The 9,711-nt window shown below is 34.8% G+C and overlaps 1 long non-coding RNA gene across 1 annotated transcript; it reads right to left on the bottom strand.

The window, feature by feature from the left end:
- Positions 1-4,838: 4,838 nt before the first annotated feature.
- On the bottom strand, positions 4,839-9,044 carry LOC107851817. Its single transcript, XR_001669178.2, has 4 exons — positions 8,834-9,044; positions 7,451-7,507; positions 6,073-6,386; positions 4,839-5,017 (listed from the first exon to the last, which is right to left on the bottom strand). It is a non-coding gene; the product is annotated as an uncharacterized LOC107851817 (long non-coding RNA).
- Between the last annotated feature and the right edge of the window lie 667 nt (positions 9,045-9,711).

Below are 9,711 nucleotides of genomic sequence, written 5' to 3'. Positions count from 1 at the left end.
GAAGTCGCAAAGAAGGTCTAGTCCGGTAGTCCTTAAGAAAGTGCAAAGCAAGTTGAAGATGAGGAATAGTTTTCAGAATGAGATTAATCTATTTAAGTCTCATAGTACCTAGTGAACAAGTTAAACCATTATAGATAATGACAAGCTATAGAATTTAAAACATGGAATATAAGCATAAATTAAGCAACTCCCCAAGTGTTCCAGGCTTTCATCAGCTGGACCTTTGTGCATGTGGAGCTAATATATTTTTTGTCCACGAAGATGGGTTGGAAGATTTTAAATTCCAACTGAGATCATGTTGATTAGCAAGATAAACATAGCTTTCCTATCCATTATTACGTGCTCTACGCCAGATAGTGCTATCTTTGGACCAAGCACCCGTTCCTTGCAGTTCGAAATTACTAATTCTTTGTCATTCCAGTACCAAGCACCTATTTCTTGCACTCGAAATTACTGAAATACGATAAGTCTTTACATGCTGAGTTCTATGGGTAATTCTGCAACTTTCTGACTTGATATGTGGTCTCCAATTTTGGTTCTATGGGTAATTCTGCAACTTTTTGATTTGATACGTGGTCTCCAATTTTGAGCCAACCAACCAACATAGAAAGCTGATAAAATTTTTCTGATGGAATTTACCATCTTATCAGAAAAGGCTCTAGATAGTACCCCTCTTCATATGTCAGCCTGCTATGAGCTAGTTCAAGTTAACTTGGATCTAGATAGGGCTTGAGGTTCATTAACTTTGAAGCTTTTAGGCTATATTAATGAATATCCGACTAGTCTCCTGAGGTCCTTTTCAGAATTAGTGTGGCTTCCATGGATTACAGTGGGTTTCAGTTCTAGTTAACAACATTTTAAACTTATAATGCCAGCAAGCCATGGTTTAAGATGATAGTGGTACTTATTGAATCCATCTTACATTTTAGTTTCCATCTTGAGATAAAGTTTGTTATTCTCTACTCATTGTCCCATCCATGTAACAAGAATTCAATATCAAGTGAGGCACTTGCCAACAGGATTCTTTTGTCTCTGATGTTGTTTAAAAGTCTCAAGGGAAATGTAATGACTATGATGCCTCAACTCTGAACTAGCTCGGATTCCAAATAAACAAAATACCCACTATAGTCCCACAAAGTAGGGTTTGGGGAGGGTAGGCGTACACAGACCTAAGCGGTAGAGACTGTTTTCGATGGATCCTTGGCTCGAGGAAAACAGTTCAAAGCAGTTTGGATCTTAAATGAATTCTCTATAAAGTAGACTAGTTATAAATTGACTAGTTTTACATTGGTCATCAACCTATTGCAACCCTTATCCTTCATCCGGGGTTGGGATTGGCAGTATGAGCTCACATAGATACCAAGATAATACAAGTGCAATATCGTTCTTGACATGTATTTGTGGGATTTTATCCTTGGGTTTAGTTAATGTAAGCTATCTTTGGACTTAAGATTGGTTTGCTTTGTGGTTGGTGTTGAAGGAATTAGTTTTGGTTTTTTGGAATGTGAATCTGGATTTGGTTTCGAGAAATATTTGTGTTTTGAAACATATCACCTAAGCACAAACATTTCAGATGCTATCATACTGTTGAAGACATACTTAAAACCGTCTAAGCATTTTATTCTTTACTAAATGTACTTTCAACTATCTTTGGTGTATATTAGCTTAGTTTTGTTCATATGTTCAATTGCATGCTTGGTGTTTTAATTTGTCCAGGTAGATAATGCTTGTATTTTTTGCTATTTGGTAGGCATCCTGGCGTGTAACATTTAACATGTTTATACATGTGTTCTTATTATTGTTCATTGCTAATCGAAGTTATACTATGATTTTTGTGTCCTACTATATTTAGGATAAAATTGAACTCGCAGCAAGTCAAAGCACAATGGACGTGTTCGAAGTTTCTCCAAATGATGTTGGTAAGGTGCTAGGAAAAGAGCATTCTAGAAAAGGTGAGGTGCTTAGGAGATCATCTGGTGATAGTTATTCTAGCGATGATTATTGAAATTTGTAATTGTATTAGTAATTATGACAATGTTATTGTATCGTTGTTGGAGCAGTATTGTGTTTAAATTAGTTTTTAAGACTAATGACAATATTTTTGTGTTATGTTTTTATGATCTAATATATTTTTATTTTTGTTGTTATTAAGATGTATTTTTGTTTGGTCCAACAGTGCATGATATATATGAAATCTATTAAATAAAATTTAAATTTAAATATTGATCATGAACGGTATAATCATTTTTTTTTTTAAAAAATATCTAGTGAATTGTGGGAGTTTTGTCCCCTGCAATTTTTAAAATATATGGAGGTTTCAACCGTTGTTATATTTTTAAAACTATTAGCTGGGAGTTGGTTTTAGTTCACATATTGTAGGGGTCAAAACCATTGTTACATAACAATGATTGCGGCGGTATATGCGGAGGTTTTGAAAACCGCCATGTTATCAAATTGCAGGGGTTTTCAACCTCCACAATATGTAAATATAATCCCTACAAAGTGAGCAATTTTTTGTAGTGTGATCCCAAGGGGGAGATAATGTATCACCCCATATTTTTAGGCTAGACTTTGAAGCATCGTTCTTACGTGTGTTAACTTTAATCCCATGAATTTATTTTGAATACACGTGTCATGATCTTAATCCTAGTGTGTGAAGTGATCTCGAGGTGAAAAATGTTCATAAGAATCACGTAGAACAAAGTTGAGCTAAGAGCCTTTGATTCATCCAAAGTTTGGTATTCGACTCTACAAGGGGCTACTTTGAACGTGCATAACTTTAGATATACGTAGAATTTTGCATCTCAAGGACCCACTAAATTGTAGATAATTGAGTCACCTTTCCAATGATACTAATTTTACCTTAATTCAATACCCGAGCAAAAAGTTATAGCCATTTTTGTGAGAGAGGCAGTGAGGGCACGCGATTAGCCGGGGCGCCTGCTGTAGTGCACTGCAGTGGAGCCCGTGGTGCCCGCTCCAGTGCACCACACCATAGCCCATGGCGCCCACTTAATAGCCCGCCCCTCAATTTTTCCAGCATTTGTTCTCATTTATGCAAGGACAAATAGGTGTTTTCCCTTCACCCAAGGGTTCATAACACGAGATTAAGGGTCCCAAAAAACAAGATTGGTCCCTTTATTCACAAATCCTCTCAAAAGAAAATCATTCTCTCTCAAAAACAAACCCTAACCTCTTCAAGATTTAAGCTCAAGCTTCAAAAAAATCACAAAGAACTTTCACAGATTCATCAATTAAGGTATGTTAGATGTTCATCCAGTCCAAGAATCCATTTTCAAGTTTAAAGTTTTGATCTTTACATGTTATTATGAATTATATCCATGAACTTCCATGAATCTCCATTTTATATCTTGCTTACAAATTGTTTTCGATGAAATTTGTCCATAACACATTTGAAGGGTGATTTTTGCATGTCATATCCTTAACCCATGAATTTTCGTAGTGAAATTATGTTATTATCTCATGTTTAACTATTCCTATGCGTTAACTCATGACCCCCATGTGTTTGATAAAATGCCTAAATGATTGGGTTTTGAACTATGATTACTTATTACATGTATTATATGTTTACAATGACTTACCTTCATAAAACTCTTATGAATTTCGATCAAGTATTACATTTCCAAGAGTTTTGATGGAAAGAGAGCCTTTACACGTTTGAAAGTTGAAGTATGTTTATCTAGACCTTGGTAATTTGGTTTCAAGTTATGATTTTAATTGTTTTCACGTGGAATGCATTATAGTATGTTTTAAATATTGTGGTTTTCATATTATGTTCATGTGAATTCAGAATAAAATCCTCAATTTATGATTTGGTCATGTGATTATGCTAACTTATCATATTTAAAGCACCCCCATGTTAAAGTCTTGACCCTCATGTGTTTGATGAAATGCTTAAGTAAATAATTGTGAACAATGATTTTCTTCCATAGTTTCAAAGCTTTCATGTGTCTCTATTATTATTTTTATCGAGTCCTGGGGGTTTTGAATACCTAAAATTTAGTTGTTCACTTAGTCTCAGTATTTTTAGAATGGTTTCAAACACGTATGAGCATTATCAGTTCAGTCAATTATTATGTCAGTCAAACTTAGATCAGTTCAGTAATTCGAATCAGTTCCTTCATTAGTTAAACTTAGTTCAATCCCATAGTCAGTGTCAGTTCAGTTGGGAGTTGGATTCAACACTGAGCGAATCTAGGGATGGGAGCATTCCTTTTAGTATAGGGTTTGACCCTTAGTAACAATCCGTGAGTCACAGAATTACGTAGCCAGTATAGGTTTGAGATGCACTACAAAAAACATGTCAAATTGCGGGGGTTAATTTTACAGTTTGCGAGGGTTTTAAACCCCTGTAAAATGTAATTGCAGCAGTTTCCAAAACCCCCAGAATACGAGCTATCACAAACAAGTTGCGACGATTTTTTTTCGACCTCCATAATTAATTTGCAGCGGTTACAACCCCCATAATTAATTTGCGGCAGTTATTGACCCCCACTATTCTAAATTTAATTCTTTTTATAATAAATTTTTATTTAAAATTTGCGGGGGTTAAAACCTCTGCAATTTTTTGTTTAATTTAGTAGGACCCATCAATTTTTCATAACTAATTATAAATTCTAATTCTAATTCAAATTTAATTGTTTCTTTAGGCATAACTACAATCCAATATTTGTTCAATTTATATATCACTAATATAACAGAGTAATTAAACATGGTAATTGACAAGCATATAAAAAAATACATTGAACATTAAACTTCAAAATTACATTTTCAAACTCCAATTTTTCAACATTAACTAGTATCTTCAAACTACGAAATCAAATTTAAACACAAAACCTTCAATATTCTAAGATTCACTCCAACCACACAATTACATCATCATAATTAAATATCCAAGACAAATGCAACAAAATCAAAGAATGTCATTAGGATCATTATCATCACGTGATCTCTTTGCATCCATGGGCAAAATGGGTCCACTAGCTACATCGCTTGGCTACATAAAAATGCAAAGTATAAACATCAATCGATAAATTTTCCGTCCTTATTATACTATAAACAACAAGTTATAGTGAACATCATGCTTAACACCATGTTGGAAAAATTTTCAAACTTCCAGAGAAAATCAAGCCTCTATAATGAAATGTCGTTATAACAAGATGACATTATAGAGAGTTATTACTAGATTACTTACTTTCTATTTAATTAAAGGTGGTAAGTTGTTTCCCTTTCCTAAAATTTGATTATTTGTTTGGTAAACTTGCCTTAGCTACATCAACACCCTTACACTTTTGATGTGCACATATAGATATTACTATAAAATTGAACAAACATACTGTCAAATGGGTTAAAACTCAACAAAACTTGGGTTTTTCAACAGTTCATTGTTTTCGCTTAATATATACTCCCATGTTCCCAATCTTTTTATTGCAAGAAATTTAACTAGAATTCGAAAAATAATAGTAACTAATAAGCTATATGTGGCCAAATACACACTCCAATTTAACAAGAAAAAGTGCTTGCACTCCACGTGACTATTTATCTTCGCCTAACAAGAAGAAGAAAGTGCTTGACCTTCAAAATATTTGTCCTTTTTTCAATTACACAAACTACAAGTTACCTGTTACCATCTAAGACAGTTATGAAGCTGAATCATAGAGTAGCCACATATTGAGAAATGGTCCTCTATTATGGGCTGTCTTTCTATTATATATATATATACACTAGCAATCTACTTTAAACTTACCCATCTCTATTAGTATAAGATCAACTGAAATGGCATGTTGGAAAATTTTAGTTACTCTACTTGTGTTATTTCTTCTATCCTTTCCCGTAACAAACTGCATTAAAACAACATCTTTACTTCTCACAAACACTACTCAAGGCAAAGTGAGATGTGTTGATGGGAGGAATTGTATTCAGATTCTATTAGCAAAACTTTTTAACTGCAGGCTGCATAAACTATACTACATATAATCATGACACTGCAGATGTTTGTGAAAATATTGAGACTGACACAATATAAATAGTTAAACGAAGACAGATTCATACCATGTGCCGACACGGAAGTACAGTAGTATTGCGAGGTTCAGAGAGGCATATCACACATTTTTTCCCAAGATCATTTCCATCAAAGTCACTTTCAACTGAATTACCAATCCGGAAAATCTCTTGCAACTCATACCTCATGCCATTAACCCAGAGGATCTACTTCGCTACCCAAACATGGTACTACCTTTGTCCTTTTCAAAAACTGCCTGAGTAATATTTGAATTAGTGGATCCCAATGCTGCACTTCCATCCTTTGCTCCACTTTGGCTATCTAATGTTGCCTCCGCCTTGACCGCAAGTGGATAACAGTCATGCTGCCAGAGGAAAAGGATCAAGAAATACTTTCGATTAGCTCAAGTTGAAAGCACTTACATGTCATTTAAAGAGTCAACAATATATTGCCAAGCAAATACAATTTGGAATAACAAATAAGCACAAAGTAACTACTTTGATAATTCCTACATGAGCGCCCAGAAGCTGTAAGCATATTAGAGAACGTTCCTAGTAATTACTCTCACAGTTGAAGAAATTCCTTCCTTCAATAAGTACAACAGTCATTACCATAGTAGATGTCACGGTCATTAACGGATGACGGAAGACTGAGCAGTGAATACAGATTACAAAAGAAAACAACCATACATGCTCAAAGTATATCAGATCTTAAACTTTGGGGATTGCTGTCTTAGCTTTCAGTATAATACACCATTATGGAACTTATAGACATTCAAGATAAATACATGATGTGTGCAATCTAAGAAGTAACTGGTCTAGTATAGTACAATCCATTTAGTTAGAAAAATAAAATTTTTGTTGATAATCAAATTACTTACATATCCAAAAATCAAATGATACTCTATTTTTTCTTATCAATAATTTTCTTGCAATCCTACTTCGGAAACACTCCTTTTGAGCCATAGGTCTATCTAAAACAAGCTCTCTATCTCACAAAGATAGGGGTAAGGTTTGAGTATTTCCCATCCTCTCAGGCCCCATGGTCTTGTGGGATTACACTGGGTATGTTGTCATGTATCTCAACACAAGATTCTATGGATCAATTCCTTCCTTACAACAGGGAATACGTGTAAGGAGAGCAGTGCAGATATCAATTGCCTCTTTGAGGTCTGATGCTACTATACAATGACGCAGGACATGGTGATAAAATGATTCTTACCATCTTCCATCCGTTTTTTATCAAAATGAAAGCAACATATCATATTAGATCAGAATGGAGTGTTACCCATCGATAATGATATATAGATAGAGTAGAAGACCAAGTTACTGATCATTACGCACCATTATTTTGAATGGTGTAAATTGAATGGTAGTAAGAAGTGAAAGGTTGGGGAATAAGACGACCATTGACTACAAAACAATATACCTCATTATTTTGTATTCGCAACAGCAAATCTTTAACTTTGTCATCAGTATGTTGGACCTACATGAAGTCAAAAAATAGAATAAAGGGTAGATCCCTACATTATAGTTCTCCGAGACTTCCTTTAATAGATACGGTAAGGATAGAAAAACTAAAACAAAATGAAAGACGGCAAGCAACAACGAAACAATCTTAACAAGAGAATAATCTTTTTCCTTGAAACAGAAAACAAGGGAACAATCTTTTGGTACTGAAGGTTGTAAAATTTTGTTTTAGGCAAGGGCTGGGAGAAGGTGCAGGTTTTCATCAATTGAAAAATATGGTCATAACAAAGAATGATATATTACAAATACAGAAGAGGATGAGCAAAAGTACACTTCTGATAACATAAAATAAAAGGAGCAAAATTACACTCCTATGTATTTGGCTACTGGCCTTCCTTGAAACAGTCTTCGCAATCTCCACCCACTTGTTTTTTATAGCTTGCTGGCAACCAATTTTATAAATTGCAGGATCCAATTTTTTCTGCATTCAGATAAGCACTTAGGCAAAAGAAAGTTCACTAAACAATGGAACTAGTCGGAAAACATCTACCGCTGCTGGTGGTACATCGTCAGGGTAGGGTCAGCAGACACTGTTAGTGAAAAGAAGGATCAGAATTGCAAGGGAACTAGTTGGAATCAGGCAACTGGTTCAGGAAATGCGAGCACAGCTTGGAATGCAAACAAATCCAACTTTGAGGACGTGAACAAATCAAAAGAAATAAGTGACGGACCGACTTTGAGCAAACTACATCTCGAAGAAACAAAAATTGTCAAAAGAGATTAATATGCAAGTCTAGTATCAGCAAGTTGCACATTCACTGACTTCGACCATGTTACACACACCTTCATCGATAAATAACAGAGAATCGCAGCTTTGGACGTATTTATATCTGTCTAACATATGTGAAGGCATAAAAATTCTAACAGATCCTACATAACAAGCAGCGGCACAGTATTGGTCTCCGAACAAGGAGAGTCCAAGATTGTGTGTCTGACTTCTTCGAGCAAACTACATCTTGAAGAAATTTCAGACACACTCTACACTTGGCCATCATTGGTGGCCAAAGTGTCAAAGTCGACTGTGAATGAGCTGAAACGCCGCAAATTTGACAGTCGACTGTGAGCATTATATTTTAATGTTCTTGACTATAGTTTTTTTTTTTTAACACATATTTTGACATATATAATCAGAGAACGTGCAAGAAGATGTAATATTCATTCATGGGTTTATATCATCATCAACATTTTGGACAGACACTATTTCTAAATCTATCAAAGGCAGCAAAATCCAAAGCCAAGTGATTCACTTTACACATAAAGAGAACATGCAGAGATGACTTACAACTACTACTTTGCACCAACCTCGGAGTCCAGCTCAATTGCAATCGCCGGCCGGAGTAGTAATGATCGGCCGACGGAGTCAATTTGGGGGAATGAGAGGGGCTGATTTGGGGGAAATGAGAGAGGGATATTTGGGAGAAATAAAAGCTATGAATTAAAAAAAGAGGGAAAATTTTGGATAATTTCATACAGAACCGGGAATTTTTTTTCAATGGTATAAAATGCTATTTTTTTTTTTATTGATAGCGGGGGTTTAAAACTCCTGCAAATTTATAAATTTTAGTGACAGTTTTTTAACCCCCATATTTTATATAATTTTACGGAGGTTAAAATAACTCTCGCAAATAAACCCTCGCAATTTGACTGTTTTTTTGTAATGATGTATTCCTGCTAGTTTAGGGTTGATACATATCTCATGAGTCTTCCTGTTAGTTTAGGGTTAACAAGATATCTTCCTGCTAGTTTAAGTTTGACACAGCCATTTTTAGTACCCTGGCAGGGTGCTAGCACCCTTTCAACTGGGATCACAGGTTGGACCTCACCCCTATTAGATCAGATTTGGGGCATGTCGGTTAGATGATACCTCCCACAATTTTAGTTTCAGTATTCAGTTTAGAACTCAGTTCAATTTTACTTGATCATAGCATTCAGTTTATCATTTATTCAATTATCAAAATTTAGTATTTCAGTTTACAGACTATTTCAGAATCATGTTATATGCTTGGTCATGCATTCTCAGATTTTATAGTATTCATATTTTCATATCAGTTATCTAATGCTATTCAGTCAATTATTATTCATGTACATGAGCCCATGCATATCGGCCTAACCACATCTAGTATACCAGTACATTTAAAGTACTGACTGTATACTCATTTC

Source organism: Capsicum annuum, chromosome 5, assembly GCF_002878395.1.
Source record: "Capsicum annuum cultivar UCD-10X-F1 chromosome 5, UCD10Xv1.1, whole genome shotgun sequence".
NCBI classification, from domain to species: Eukaryota; Viridiplantae; Streptophyta; class Magnoliopsida; order Solanales; family Solanaceae; genus Capsicum; species Capsicum annuum.
Note: the sequence above shows the minus strand (reverse complement) of the source record. Positions and strands in the feature narration are given on the sequence as shown.